We start from the raw sequence: 13,302 nt of genomic DNA on the forward strand, positions 1-13,302 counted from the left end.
TGCCAGCTATATTTCAGACAGAGGTTAATATTCAGCATACATAATTAATTGCAGAAATTAAATATAAGAGATCCTTACTCCTCTCATCAGTAGGGCTAACACATTGAACAGATAGTTCTTAAAGGAAGGAACACAAATGACCCATAAATACTCGAAAATGTATTCAACCTTAGCTATCAGGGAAATAGAAATTAAAACTACTTTGAGATTCCTTTTCGCTCTTGTCAGAATGGCTCATGTTTTGAAAATAAATGTTTCCCTGATACTTTCTAGAGCACCAGGAACTAGAGACTGGATAGTCCAGAGACCTAGGATAGAAGCAGCAAAAAAAAGAAATGATTCCTAATGATATAGTGCTAACCTCATGGACAAGAGCCTAGCATGATCATCATCAGAGAGGCTTCATCCAACAACTGATAGAGACAATTGCAGAGACCCACAGTCAAACTCAGGGAATCCTGTGGAAGAAGGGGAGAAAGGATTGTAGGAGCCTGAGGGGTCAAGAACACTACAAAAAATCCCATGAAATCAACAGACCTGGGCTCATAGGGGCCCAAGTGTCTGAATCAACAACCAGCATGGAACTGACTTAAACCCTCCGCATATCTTCTTGTGGAACTTCTACCAGTGGGAACAGGGGTTGTCTATGATTCTTTGTCAGCTCCTGGTACTGTTTTCCTCCCACTCGGTCCCCTTGCCCAGCTTTAATATGAAGGTTTGTGCCTAGTCTTATTGTAACTTGTTATGTCATGTTGGATTGATATCACAGGGAGGGCAGTCCTTTTCTGAAGGGAAATGGGGGAGGAGTGGATTATGTTGGGAGGTGTGAACTCCCCAAATCCTCAGAGAGGGTGAGAGGGAGGGAGAGAGGAAGGAAGGAAGGAAGGAAGGAAGGAAGGAAGGAAGGAAGGAAGGAAGGAAGGAAGGAAGGAAGGAAGGAAGGAAGGAAGGAAGGAAACAAACTACCAATAGTGCTATCATCGTAAAAACAAGTCAAAGAGATGGACAATACCACTACTTAAAATCAATGGCTATTGTAAATCAGAATGTGTTCATGATCTCTTTCTCTGTGTGTTTGTTGTTTATGTATAAGGGGTACCGATTTTTGTAAGTTAATTTTTTTTCAGTCCTACCACTTTTCTTTCCTGTCTGTGAAATAAGCATCAAAATACTCACACACAAGATCATTGGAACTTCACTGATACCACCGTCTTAAATAGTAATCAGTGGTTTTTTATGTATGTCTCAGATAGATTCTGATATTTGAAGGTGGTTATATCTTTCTGGAAATTTGATTTTATAATATTCCTTCTTTCATAAAACCAATTTTTAACCATTTAAAAGTGCTTTAAAAATTAGGAATTTTTCAAATCCTCACTAAAGTTATGAATTTTAAGTACAAAAATTTTAGGTACAACAATTCCCTATTTTTCAAAAATAATAATGTCATAGGTTTTATTGTGCTACGATGGTACCCAGCGATGTCTCAGAATATAACCAGACAGATGTAAGTTGTTGCCAACTAAGTTCAGATACCAAGTGATTGGAATCTGCTTCTTTCACCAGGTCACACTTGTCTTCATGACTGCACTGGGGCCGCTAGCAGAATAGACCCATTAACGGTCAGGAATGGGTGGAGGAAGAACCCTGCTCCTCACGAATGAGCTGCTTGCTATTGATAGATTTAGGAGGATGGGCAGTCGTTACTTTAGTTGTGTGATCCCAGCAGACTCCAAAGGATAGCTCTCATCCAATAGTCACATAGATGGCCTGCTTAAACTAAATCAGTCACGAAAGAAAACCAATAGTTGTGAATCAGACTGGTAGGGAGGAAGAGGGGTTGAGAAGAATGGGAGGCAGTTGAGAAAAGGCATGGAGAGAGAGAGTAACATACAGTTATGTAATAGTCAGATATCAAAACTGAATCAAAACATCAGAAAAATAATTGCTCTATTCTTTTGGTCGCCATATTGACGTCAAGCTTCTATGACAACCAAGATGTATAGGCTGTTCTTCATATTAGACATGCCTCCCCACAGCCCTCCTTTTCATGCTTTGGCCTTTCTTTCAGAGCAAAATATTTGCATCCTTCAAGACACCTGCGAAAGCCCGTTCATTAGCTAAACAGTGGTGGATGCGTCAGGTGGGAGCATGTTAGGGCTACCCCACACAGCCTGCACTGTTGCCAAGTGACGGTGATCTGGTTATCATTGCAGGGCTAGGACTGAATTTGAGTTCTTCTTGCTAGACCAGAAGTCTGTCACTGAGGTGCAATCCCAACCCTCTTTCTACTTTTTAAATTTTTGACACAGGATTTTACTAACTTGCCCATTCTGGCCTTAAATTCAATCTGCAGTCTTGAAATTGTGATTCTCTGGCCTCAGTCTCTAGCATAGCTGGGACTTCTACATGCCAGATGTTAATTTAGATCAATTAAAATTTAATCCTAGCTGGGCGGTGGTGGCGCACGCCTTTAATCCCAGCACTTGGGAGGCAGAGGCAGGCGGATCTCTGTGAGTTCGAGGCCAGCCTGGTCTACAAGAGCTAGTTCCAGGACAGGCTCCAAAACCACAGAGAAACCCTGTCTCGAAAAACCAAAAAAAAAAAAAAAAAAATTAATCCTACACATGTATCTTTTCCTGTTTGTGGTATATATGATTTTCTTTGTTGAGACTGAGATTCAGAGATTGGTGAAATGGCTCAGAAAGTAAAAGTGCTTGGTATTCAAGCCTGACAAACTCGTTTGATTCCCATAACCCAAGCAAAGGTGGAAGAAATCAACACCACAGTGTTCTCCAGTCTTCACATGCATACCTTGACACACACACACACACAGACACACACACACTAATAAAGTTTTAAAAAGTTAAAAGCTGACTTTCAGCGGATTATGTGTATCTTCATTTGCTAACCCTGGCAACTCTCAGGAATCTCCAAATTCAACAACTGTAAAGAGCCTTCCAAAAAACAGACTCATGAAATCCAAGAAGATCCAATTGTTAATAGAGATAGGAGCTGACAATGTCTGGCTTTGATGGCTATTTTATGCCACCAGATGGTCAGAAGTTTCTGAGTCTTTTGATTCTGTAAGAGCTTAGAATTTCAGTCAGTAGACTAAGGCAGATCCATGCACCTTCAACAGTGCGAGGAAGCTGAATCTAATCCATCGAGTTAGTGGAACTCCAGCTTCTAGTCCATTAAATTCGGGAAACTTGCACCGGCAACTAACTCTTGGGTCCTTGGGCCTCCAGTATAGGACAAAGGCTCAACTTACACCTTAGGCTCAACTCCCATGGTGTTTAAGATTCAAGCTGACCTGCAGCACTGGCCTTCATAGGTATCCAGCTTATGGGTTGCAGGTAATGTGACTTCCTGAGTGTCCATGGTCATATGAGCACATTCCATAACACCTCTATATTAAACCTCTATATGTTGTGGGGGGTTTGTTTCTGTTTCTGTTTTTCTGGGAAACCCCTAATGCTTTTGTAGAATGAAGGGACAGTGGGCAACCATTCATTTGTCGGTGCTGTTAAGCAAGCTAATTTAGGCGATAACCTTAAGTTAAAATGATTCTTGCCCCTTGTGTTATTACATAAGCAAAACAAAAGCCAGCCAAACATCAACATTAAAACAAGTGTTGGTCTTAATCAACATGAAGCCATCAAACTAACCTCTAACTAGAAAGTTTTACTTTAACCAACCAAATGTGTTTGAATTCATCCTTCTGAGAGCAGTTCATAAACGTTACCCCTCATTGCTGCTTCAATTGACTCCAAACCACCTGTAGTTTGGAAATAAAGTATTCATGAATTTCTGTCTATACAAACTGCTAAAAATTTTAATGTGCCGACTATGTCTTTGAACCCTGCCAAGTGGACAAATCTCCTCTCTCTGCACATTATTTCATTTAATAGCGTGAATGGCTTTTGATCTAGAAGTCCTGCTTCCAGCAATAAGATAATGCCAGTTAAGAGTTTAGAAAAGGATTGTAAGGTGATAGTGATCTGTAACCAAGCTGAGGATCTCTGGCCACACAGTTCTCCATCTCCAGGGAGGAAAGGCAGCTAGTACCTATAGAGTAGATTTTTAAGAGGATCCCAGCTTCATGTTCTTTCCATGAGGTTCTAATTGAATGTCTGCCACATCCTGCTACTGAGATAGCACTGCCCTCTCTTCATACACATGTATGACTGCAAAGCACATGATCCTAAGCACAGAAATGAGCGGGGAAAGTGCACGTTCCAGGCTGTCAGCCATGGCCTAGGAGAGACACAACTTGAATACCTGGGGTAGATCCTACATATATTCATCTGCAAATTACTAAGTGTGTACATATGAGCTTGATGTATTAACTAAGGATGAGCTGTGATTATAGAGCACAGCGATGAGTATGGCAGACACTCACATCCTTGATTTAAACTTTTTTGTTGTTCTTGTTCTTGGGTTTTTGTTTTTGTTTTTTGAGGAAAGGTCTGACTATATAGCTCTAGCTGTCCCAAAACTCATTATGTTCACCAGCCTAGCACAGAAATCACAGAGATCCACTGTCTCTGACTATCAAGCACTGGGATTAAAAGTGCATGCCACTACACCCAACCACTTATTTGGTTTTAAATGCCATTCTCCAAAAAAAAAAAGGTACCACAAATTCTTCATGACATGCCTGACTCTGGGAATTGAACAGGACGTACATAAGGTAAGACTAAAACATTTTTTACTGTAGTTGTTTAAGGAATGGTCTTGTTATGTAGCCAAGGCTAGCCTGACAGTATAGATTCCCTGGTATTAGAAGTATGTACCACTATGCTTGGCTAGAGCACATAGTAGTAAAAGAACATAGAATATAAATTCCACAACTCAGGCACATGAATTCAATACAGGAGACCACTGAAAGACCTCTAAACGACCAAAGAAGAAATATTAGAGCAACAAAAACATGTGAAGTAGTTTTACATGGCAATAAGTGGAGTACATGGACAAACGGAGAAGAGGCAAATACATTGTGCAGAAAGAGGCTACTCACACTCTCAGATATGACCGCATATCAGTAATCAGCAACATATAATTATTAATTCCGCATGATACTGGCATGTGGGACCACCTGCAAGGTAAAGTTGAAGTAAAATTGATGGGACTGAGTAATTCGAAGTATCATTCATTGTTAGCTTACCTTGCTTCAAAGGTTTGTTGTTATTATTTTTATTGTTCTTACTTTTCCTTTGATTGAAAACAGATTATTTTCTCATGCAACGAATGTCCCAAGAATCCTATCAAAACACTAAACTTAACCTGGAATCCAGTATGCTCAAAGGACCTGATGCAGACCCGTGCAGAGACGCTGAGTGTTGGCTCGGTCTGTCTGAATTCACATAGGCTTTGATGAAGCTGTTAACAGGTGTGGGGATGTAGCTCAGAGGTAGAGCACATGTTTCGCATATATGAGGCCCCGGGTTCGAGCCCCGGCATCTCCAACACAATACTTTTAACCTTTGACTTTTCTTTTTCAGGATGTTTCTGTGCAAGGTGTCCCAGCCTTCAAATTCCCGTGATGAGGTCATATATGCATAGCTAATTATTGGATGAAATTGTTCATTTGTCACCGTGACAGCAATGTTTATCTTTGTGACGACTTTTCCATAGACACCGCCATGGTCTGGTGAGTAGAACGTGGGCACGCTTTTGTTCACAGATCGAACAAAAAAGGAAAGCTCTGCTTTCGTAGTGGGGACAGTTTCTCAGATAATGCTTTCTTGGGTGAAAACGAGGGTGAAGAGTTCTTGCAATGAGAGAAGGAAAGGGAGGGCTGGGCGGAGCCATTCCTGGTTACTACAGGGGAGGCAGCATTGCGGTTGTCATAGAAACCGGGGTCATTATGGCGACCATTTTCAAATGGCGACCGGGCCATGTCGTGGAAAGGAGCATTCAGTTCCTGGTGTTTGGACTGAGTTGAGCTTATGGATTCCCGGAGGTGAGCACCAGATTCTTCCTAAAAGTTGGGAGGCAGATGCGGGGATTCCAGACCCAAGTAGGACCACTCCTACCTCGGGGTTTGCAGCCTGTGTATCTCCGGAAGGAGACGGACTTGGGAGCATTCTGCCTCCTCCTGTGCTGTTCTGTACCGGGCTGTGCTGGAGCCATTGTCCAGGAGGGGAGTTGTGGGAGAGCGAGCGGGAGGGAGATGAGGCCGAATGAGCACTCTGTGATCCCGACTTCCCACTCTGTGCATGAAATTGCTCGCCCATAGGATCGGTGAGATTTAAGAGGGAAGGGAGATAGCAGGGCCGTCTTCTTTCCAAGTTGCAGTCAGTCAGATCTCTGGGCAAACAGAAAAGAAAGCAATTGTTTTCTATTTGAACAGTTTTAATATTATTCGAATGAGTAAATATTCAGCTATTTATTCCCAGCCTTATTTACCACTGGATGACCAGTGAGCACCTTCCTGTCCTCTAGCCCCCTTCTCCCGGGCCCATCTGTATATGCCCCTCTCTGTGAAAAGGCCATGAGATTGCTCACCCGATGAATCGGTGAGATTTAAGAGGGAAAGCCTAAATGCTAGTCAATAATTCCCTACATGTCTCAGATGAGGACTAAAATACGCACTTGGTTAGAGGATTTTCTTTTTAGTAATCTGCGGTTTTGTTTGGATTTGAGACAGCATTTCACTGTGTCCTACCCTGGCTCAGAACTCTCAGTGATTCTCCTGCCTTGGCTGCCTCGTGAAGGGGTTGCAGGTGTGGGACACTTTGTGCTTGGCACCAGTCTGGCATTTTAATTTCCATTTCCGTGGGGCCCACCCTGCCAGGTGGCCCTGATCTCTCCTCAGAATCCCTGCGACGCTGCCTATGGCCTTAATATCTCTAATCAATCTCTATAAAGGGGTGACCCTATCAATGCCCCCTTGAAAAGCACACCCGAAATCTTTCACGGGTCTCAATTACTACTTTCTGACTGACATTTGAGGTTTTGTGCATGTTTCATAGAAATGTTTTATCAGATGTATGTATTTCTAACTTTTCTCCTAGCCTCAGACTTATCATCTCAATTCTCATCCATGTCTTTGGAAGAGCAGGAGATTTTAAATTGTAAGATCCCACCTTCTCTAGTTCTTCAATTACGGTTTTTATTCGGTGTCTTGTCTGCGAAATCTTTGCCTGGCACCCAGTGACAGGGATTTTCTTCTTGTGTTCTGTTTGACATTTATAGACTGATTTTTATATTTTTACATCTGGAATCTATTTGAATGGTTTTCACATATGATACGATGTAAGTCCTAGTTTCTATTTGTGGGTTTGGATATACACTTGCCTCAGCGTTGCTTCCTGAAAGGCCATCTTTCTGCATCAAATTTCCTTGTTTATTTGTGAAACATCAGTTCTCCAGTAATCCACACATGATATATATGCCAGTAACCCCAGTGCCTGGGAGGCTGCGGCAGGAGTGTGGTCAGTTCTTCTCAGCACACACGACAAGCACTACACACAAGCGTGATGCCAGCATCGGGTACAGGAAAAATGTTGACTCGATATAGGCAGTGGTCTGTAAATGTGTGGATGTGAGCGTGGACTGTTGGTTTTGGATTTTTCTTGCCAACTTTGATTCAATAGCATGCTGGTCCAATTACTGTAGGTTCAAACAGAGGTCTCCTATCAGGCAATGCTGTTCTCTAACATTTGTCTGTTTCTAAGATTTTTCCACAAGCTATGTATTTAATCTACAATGTTTAGAGTTATCCCCTCAATTTTTAAAAAGAATAAGTGCAGTTTTATTGTTACTGCCTTGAATCTGTAGCTCAGTTTTGAATCACCAGACATCTTACTAATAATGAATTGTTTGAGCCATGAACATAGTTTTCCTTTGTTAAGACAGGTTGTCTCCAATTCAGCAATGTTTGGAAATCTTTCAGGCTATCAGCACTATGGATCTCTGTGTTCGGATTATTCACAAATATTTGTACTTTTTGATTCATCTATAACTGTTATTATTTTTTAAACACAATTCATACATATCGTTTTTTTCTGTGAACAAATTATTAAATCTTCTGTAAACTGTCAGGAACCAAGTGTCAATGAAACTTACAAAGGATTTTTTTTGTTGAAAGCATGGATTATCCCCTGATGAAAACTTTATTTGATGTGTAATGCAGTTTGTCCCTATTTCCTTATCAGCATTTACAGGTTACTATTGACAGTCTGAAACAAATGAGAGAAATGTCCCAGAGACAAGTCCATGGCCATCGTCACAGGAATCTCACTCAAACCACATAATTTAGTAGGTCTCACCATCCCGTGTGTGGTCAGAGATGAATCTGGTGTAACGTGATTGTACCCCTTGAGATCTCAGTAAATACCAGGGAGCTAGGAGAGTGAGAGTGAGAGGTGTCGTGTGTGTGTGTGTGTGTGTGTGTGTGTGTGTGTGTGTGTGTGTGTGTGTGAAAGTCACTTACTGCTGTGATAGGCTATGTGTTATAATTCTCCTGGTCCTCTTCAATGGTGACCTGGTGTTTAGTATACTGCTTACTTATCTCCATAGTTCTTTACTCATGTGCTGACTTATATCAGTATGGCTCAACACCCCTTTTCCCAAACTGTTTTCCTCTACTGCTGTTCTCTATTTCCATGCTCCCTTTGTCCCAGTATTGGCCAGAGGAATCCATTTAAAATGACATCCGTGTTCATCTGGTGCCTCTGGAGAAATTCCTGGATCTAAGCATTTCACGCTCTGAGCCCCTGTATGGAAAGGAAGTAATGATGCCCAGCTCAATGAATCATTTTGAGTGCTTGAATGGAGAGAAAACAAAACCTGTGTATTTATATGGTTGGCTGATTTCCCTTGCCTCCTTCAAGCTTCCCTGGAGGGCTGTGGCATGAAAGTAGGGACCTGAGTGCACACAGAGAGGGAGAGTTCTTGCCACGGGAATGGTAAACGTACAAGCTCACATTCCCAGTATGTGTCTGCAGGCACAGGTATCACTGCGTGTGCTCAGGGTGGTGTGATGACCTGGGAGGAGGAAAAACATCATTGTGTACCTTCCACTGATGTCGTCTGCACAGACAAGGCACCGTCATTCCATCCCCTTGGATTTATGTGCTTTCTCATCCTGGTTTCCTCTATTTCATGAGTTTTCTTTTCCCTTACGCTACCTTCTAGTGTAAAGGCAAAGGGTTTAATCTCTACAACCAGAAGCAGGAGTTCATAGGGAAGAATCCAGTGTGCTGTGATGTCTGAGAGACAGGAAAGGTGAACAGAACATTGGGACATTAAGAGTGAGTTAGTTCTCTATCCCCATCCTTAACCATTCAATACGATAACAATACCTCATCTTCTGTTCATTAGCAATCCTTTGAGGTTAAATGTGATCCCATGTGCCTAAATGCCTTGTCATCTCAGTTGGGTAGAAGGATCAAGGCACTGTGAAGTGAGTATGTTACATCAGCTATCCCAGATCTTCCTGGTCGGTGTTAGTGCTACTCAAATATCGTGAGTGCCTGTGAGTCTAACTGTATTTGATGTTACTGCAATTATAGCTCCTTCACAATCGCCCCTTGTAAGAACAGAATCTCCAACACATTGACTCTACGTCTATAGAGGACCACATCACATCACATCACTTATACTTTTTGCTTCAAACATCATACAGAACTGAGAGATATTAAAAGGAAAAGGAAATGTATATATATTTAATCATATTCTGCATTGTTGTTATTGTTCTTTCTTCCAGATATCTCTGTTTTCTCTAAGATTTGTTTGTTTTAGAAACTTCCTTTAGTCCTTTATAGCAGCATGTCTCATATTGATAAACACTTACGTTTACTTTTGATGATGTCTTTTTATCTCCATGATAATCCAGCAGAATAATTTATGTAGACATAGAGATTCAGGTTTGATAATTGCTTTTATTCAGCACTTCAATAAATATTGTGCTTTATCCCTTGGACTACATGCCTCATTATAATTACGTGGTTGTCTTTTTGTCTTTTTTCTTCTACCAGAAACAGAATTCCTTCAACGTGATCTCAAGTTTTTTTCTTTGCTTTTCTTTTCTGAAGTCTGACTATATCAATCATTTCATGTATTTCTTGGGTTCATACGCTTCCTGGTTTACTCAACATTGTTTTAGAAATAGATTTTTTTCCTTTGTGCTTTCATCTACAAGTTGTTGCACGTTCTGCTTTCATGGCCCACATATTTCACTGCCCTCTCTTTTCCATTCTCTTTTAAGCTCGTGTTCATCTCCTCATGGTCTGTTTTCTAGTTTTATGACATGCAAGCATGACCACACACAGCCACACTCATAAATGCATTTAATTCTAGATTAGATATATGAGGAAAACTTGGGTCTTTTATCCTTACTGAGTCTGCTTTGTTTTACTGACCTTCTGGAAAACTTGGGTCTTCTCCTACATTTATGGATGCATAGATGTCACCATTCTTGAAATATTTTTCTCTTTTCCACTTAGTCGGGGTTTCTATTGCTGAGAAAGACGCCTTTCAGTGTATCAGTGCCTAGACACATATGTGCCTCCCAGAACCAGTTTGTGATGATTGGTTCCCTCCTTCCACCTCATGGGTCTTGAGAATTGAACTCAGCTGGCAGGCATAATTATATGTGCCTTTCTTTTACCAATTGAACTACCTGCAAATTGCAACATTTTAATCTATACATGCATTTGTGCACAAATTTAACAGTCTCACGTGGAGTTAGTGTTGGCGAATCTTCCATATTCATCTGGAGAGTGGGTAGGTTGTCCTCTATCAAGTTTCAGAAGTTCATAGAGTTGCATATAGGATCTACAGAGAAATTAGCTTTCATAAATCTTTTCAATGAATTATTTCCCACATGATTATTGTTGCATCGGAAGCAGTGTCTTACAATCTACTATTGTTCCTGAGCTTTTCCTTACCTGTTGCATTAGTCAGATCTCACTAAAGCAGTGGTTCTCAGTCTTCCCGATGCTGTGACCCTTTAATCCGGTTCGTCACATTGTGGTGACCTACAACTACAAAGTTATTTAATTGCTACTCATAACTGTAATTTTGCTATTTTTATAGACCACAATGTAAATATCTATGGTTGTCTATGGTCTTATCTGATCTCTGTGAAAGGGGCCAAACTCAAAGGTTGAGAACCACTGCTCTAAACGAATATAATTGGTAGACTGTGGTCCAGCTAATCCAACAATGGCTCTGTCTAGCAGAAAAGCCATAAATGGTAGTTTTCAGTCAACAAGACTGGATGTCTCAGCAGTCTCAGTGTGGCACTGGAGATCTAGAGGATTCTTAGGGACCTGCTACTGGTCTTCAGTCAATATTGGAGTCCCAAAAATGTAGGTTCTAACTCCAGCAAAGGGATGCCTCAGAAGTAGGGTAGATGACCTTGCTGATAAGAATGAGAGCACACAAATGCAAAAGCTTTCCTTTTCCACTACTTTGATGTGGTATTCCAACAGAGATGTTGCCCAGATTGGGGTGAATATTCTCACCTCAAATGATCCAGTCAAGAAAATCTCTCACAGGAGTGCCCAGATGCTTGAGTTTTAGTTGATTTGAGATGTAGTCAAATTGACAACCAAGATTAGCCATCACATTCCTCAAAAAGATGCCACATTATTGGTATATTTCTTGAAAGAGTAACATTTTGCCACTAAAGTTGAGTCTATAGAATTATTGTGGGTTTCAAAAATATCTCTTAATTGCATATTCTTTTAAGCATTTCTCAAATATCAGAATTTTTATCTCAGGTTTCCTTTTATTTGTAATTGGCTACTATTTTTTGTTCATTTCTAAGTGTTCAATGTAACATTTAAGGGGTATGTGCTTTAAAAGTCGGTATTTTAAGATTTTATCCTAACAGGCAACCTGAAGAGTATTTTTCTTTGCTTGATGAATTCATATACATTTACATTTATTATGAAATCAATACTCTTGGTCACTTAGAATCATCTCTATTCTATTACATGAAAACCCATAGGTAGCACTTACCTTAATGATGTCTGTAAGATGTTCTGTATCCTAGATGCAAGGATTCCTTAATCTGGTGCATGGTTTTCAAACTTTTATTTCCCCATCAGGGCATCGTCTTCATTTATCAACCATTACTTGGAAGAGCATACAACTGACACTTGATGGACGTTCTAACAACAAGCTTCTCAACTTATAAAAAGTGGTTTGTTATATGTAAAAAGTTTGGTTTTTATTGTTTTTAATGAGCTATACATTTTGCTCCACTTCCCTACCTTCCTACCCTCTCCTCTTTCTCCTCTCCTGTGACCCCCACACTCCCAGTTTTCTCAGGAGTTCTTGTCTTTTTCTCCTTCATATGTAGATCCAGGAATGTCTCTCTTAGGATCCTCTTTCTTGCCTAGGTTGTCTGGGGTTGTAGAAAGCAAGCTGGTTTTCCTCACTGCCTTCACATTCTCCAATGCACCTCTTTTCATAGCTCGTTCTGCTGCTCTTTCTCTCCCATTTCTCCACCACACATTTTGCTCATCATAATGGCCCCCTTGAAGTACCGGGTAGGCCTGTGAATGTCTTCCTGCCAGCCCAGGCTTTGACAATGCAGGCTGGCCTGTGGGTGACTGGCACCTGCCTGAACAGAATGGTATCAGGCAGCCTGGGGATATGTTCCCGGCACCCAATGACTGCAATGTTTTAAAAATTGTGTGTATATCGTAAGCATTGCTGTTTAGATGGAAAGGGATCCTGGCAGTCGGGAGCCAAGGAATACCACAAAGTCACCTTAAGCTTAGCAGTTCACAGCCCTGCTTCAGGGAAAGTTTTCCCCAAATTAACAGCTCTGCTCTGGTAGGGGAGGGTTTCTCCAGCCAAGTTGTTACAGCTCTGCTTAGAGCCTCAAGACAGCAACAACTCTGCTCTGCTAGGAGAAGCTTTTCCAGTTCTGCTCCCCTCTCCTCTGCTCGGCTCCAGTTAAAGTCTTTGTTTCTCTGTTCTTCTTAGGCAAAGAAGGTCTCACCCAAGCCTCATTCAAGAGATTCACTAAGAGAGAGGAATCCAGGAGGTGGCTGCCCCTGGAAGAGTGGGAAAGGCAGCTCCCAACTGAACAGGTACAGGTTGGTTTCGTGCTCAGTCATCAGCTGGTTTTCCTGCTCAGGGATTGGTTCGTTTTATCTGAGAGATTGGTTAGTTTTTTTCCGAATTGGTTGGTGGAAGAGTGTGTTTCTGTGGCTTTGGTTTCAGGGGCAAAGTGTGTTTATTTCACTGGCCTTTTTTAAACGTTGGCCTCTGGTTTCAGGGCCAGTGAATCGATTCTAGTCTCAGGGTCAGTGATTGTTTCTTTTGCTCTGG

General features: G+C 41.3%; 1 non-coding gene across 1 annotated transcript; it reads left to right on the forward strand.

Annotated features, from left to right (window-relative positions):
• Positions 1–5,399: 5,399 nt before the first annotated feature.
• Positions 5,400–5,471, forward strand: Trnaa-cgc (transfer RNA alanine (anticodon CGC)). The gene has a single exon. It is a non-coding gene; the product is annotated as a tRNA-Ala (tRNA).
• The last annotated feature ends 7,831 nt before the right edge of the window (positions 5,472–13,302 follow it).

Source organism: Chionomys nivalis, chromosome X (assembly GCF_950005125.1).
Source record: "Chionomys nivalis chromosome X, mChiNiv1.1, whole genome shotgun sequence".
In the NCBI taxonomy this organism is placed as follows: Eukaryota; Metazoa; Chordata; class Mammalia; order Rodentia; family Cricetidae; genus Chionomys; species Chionomys nivalis.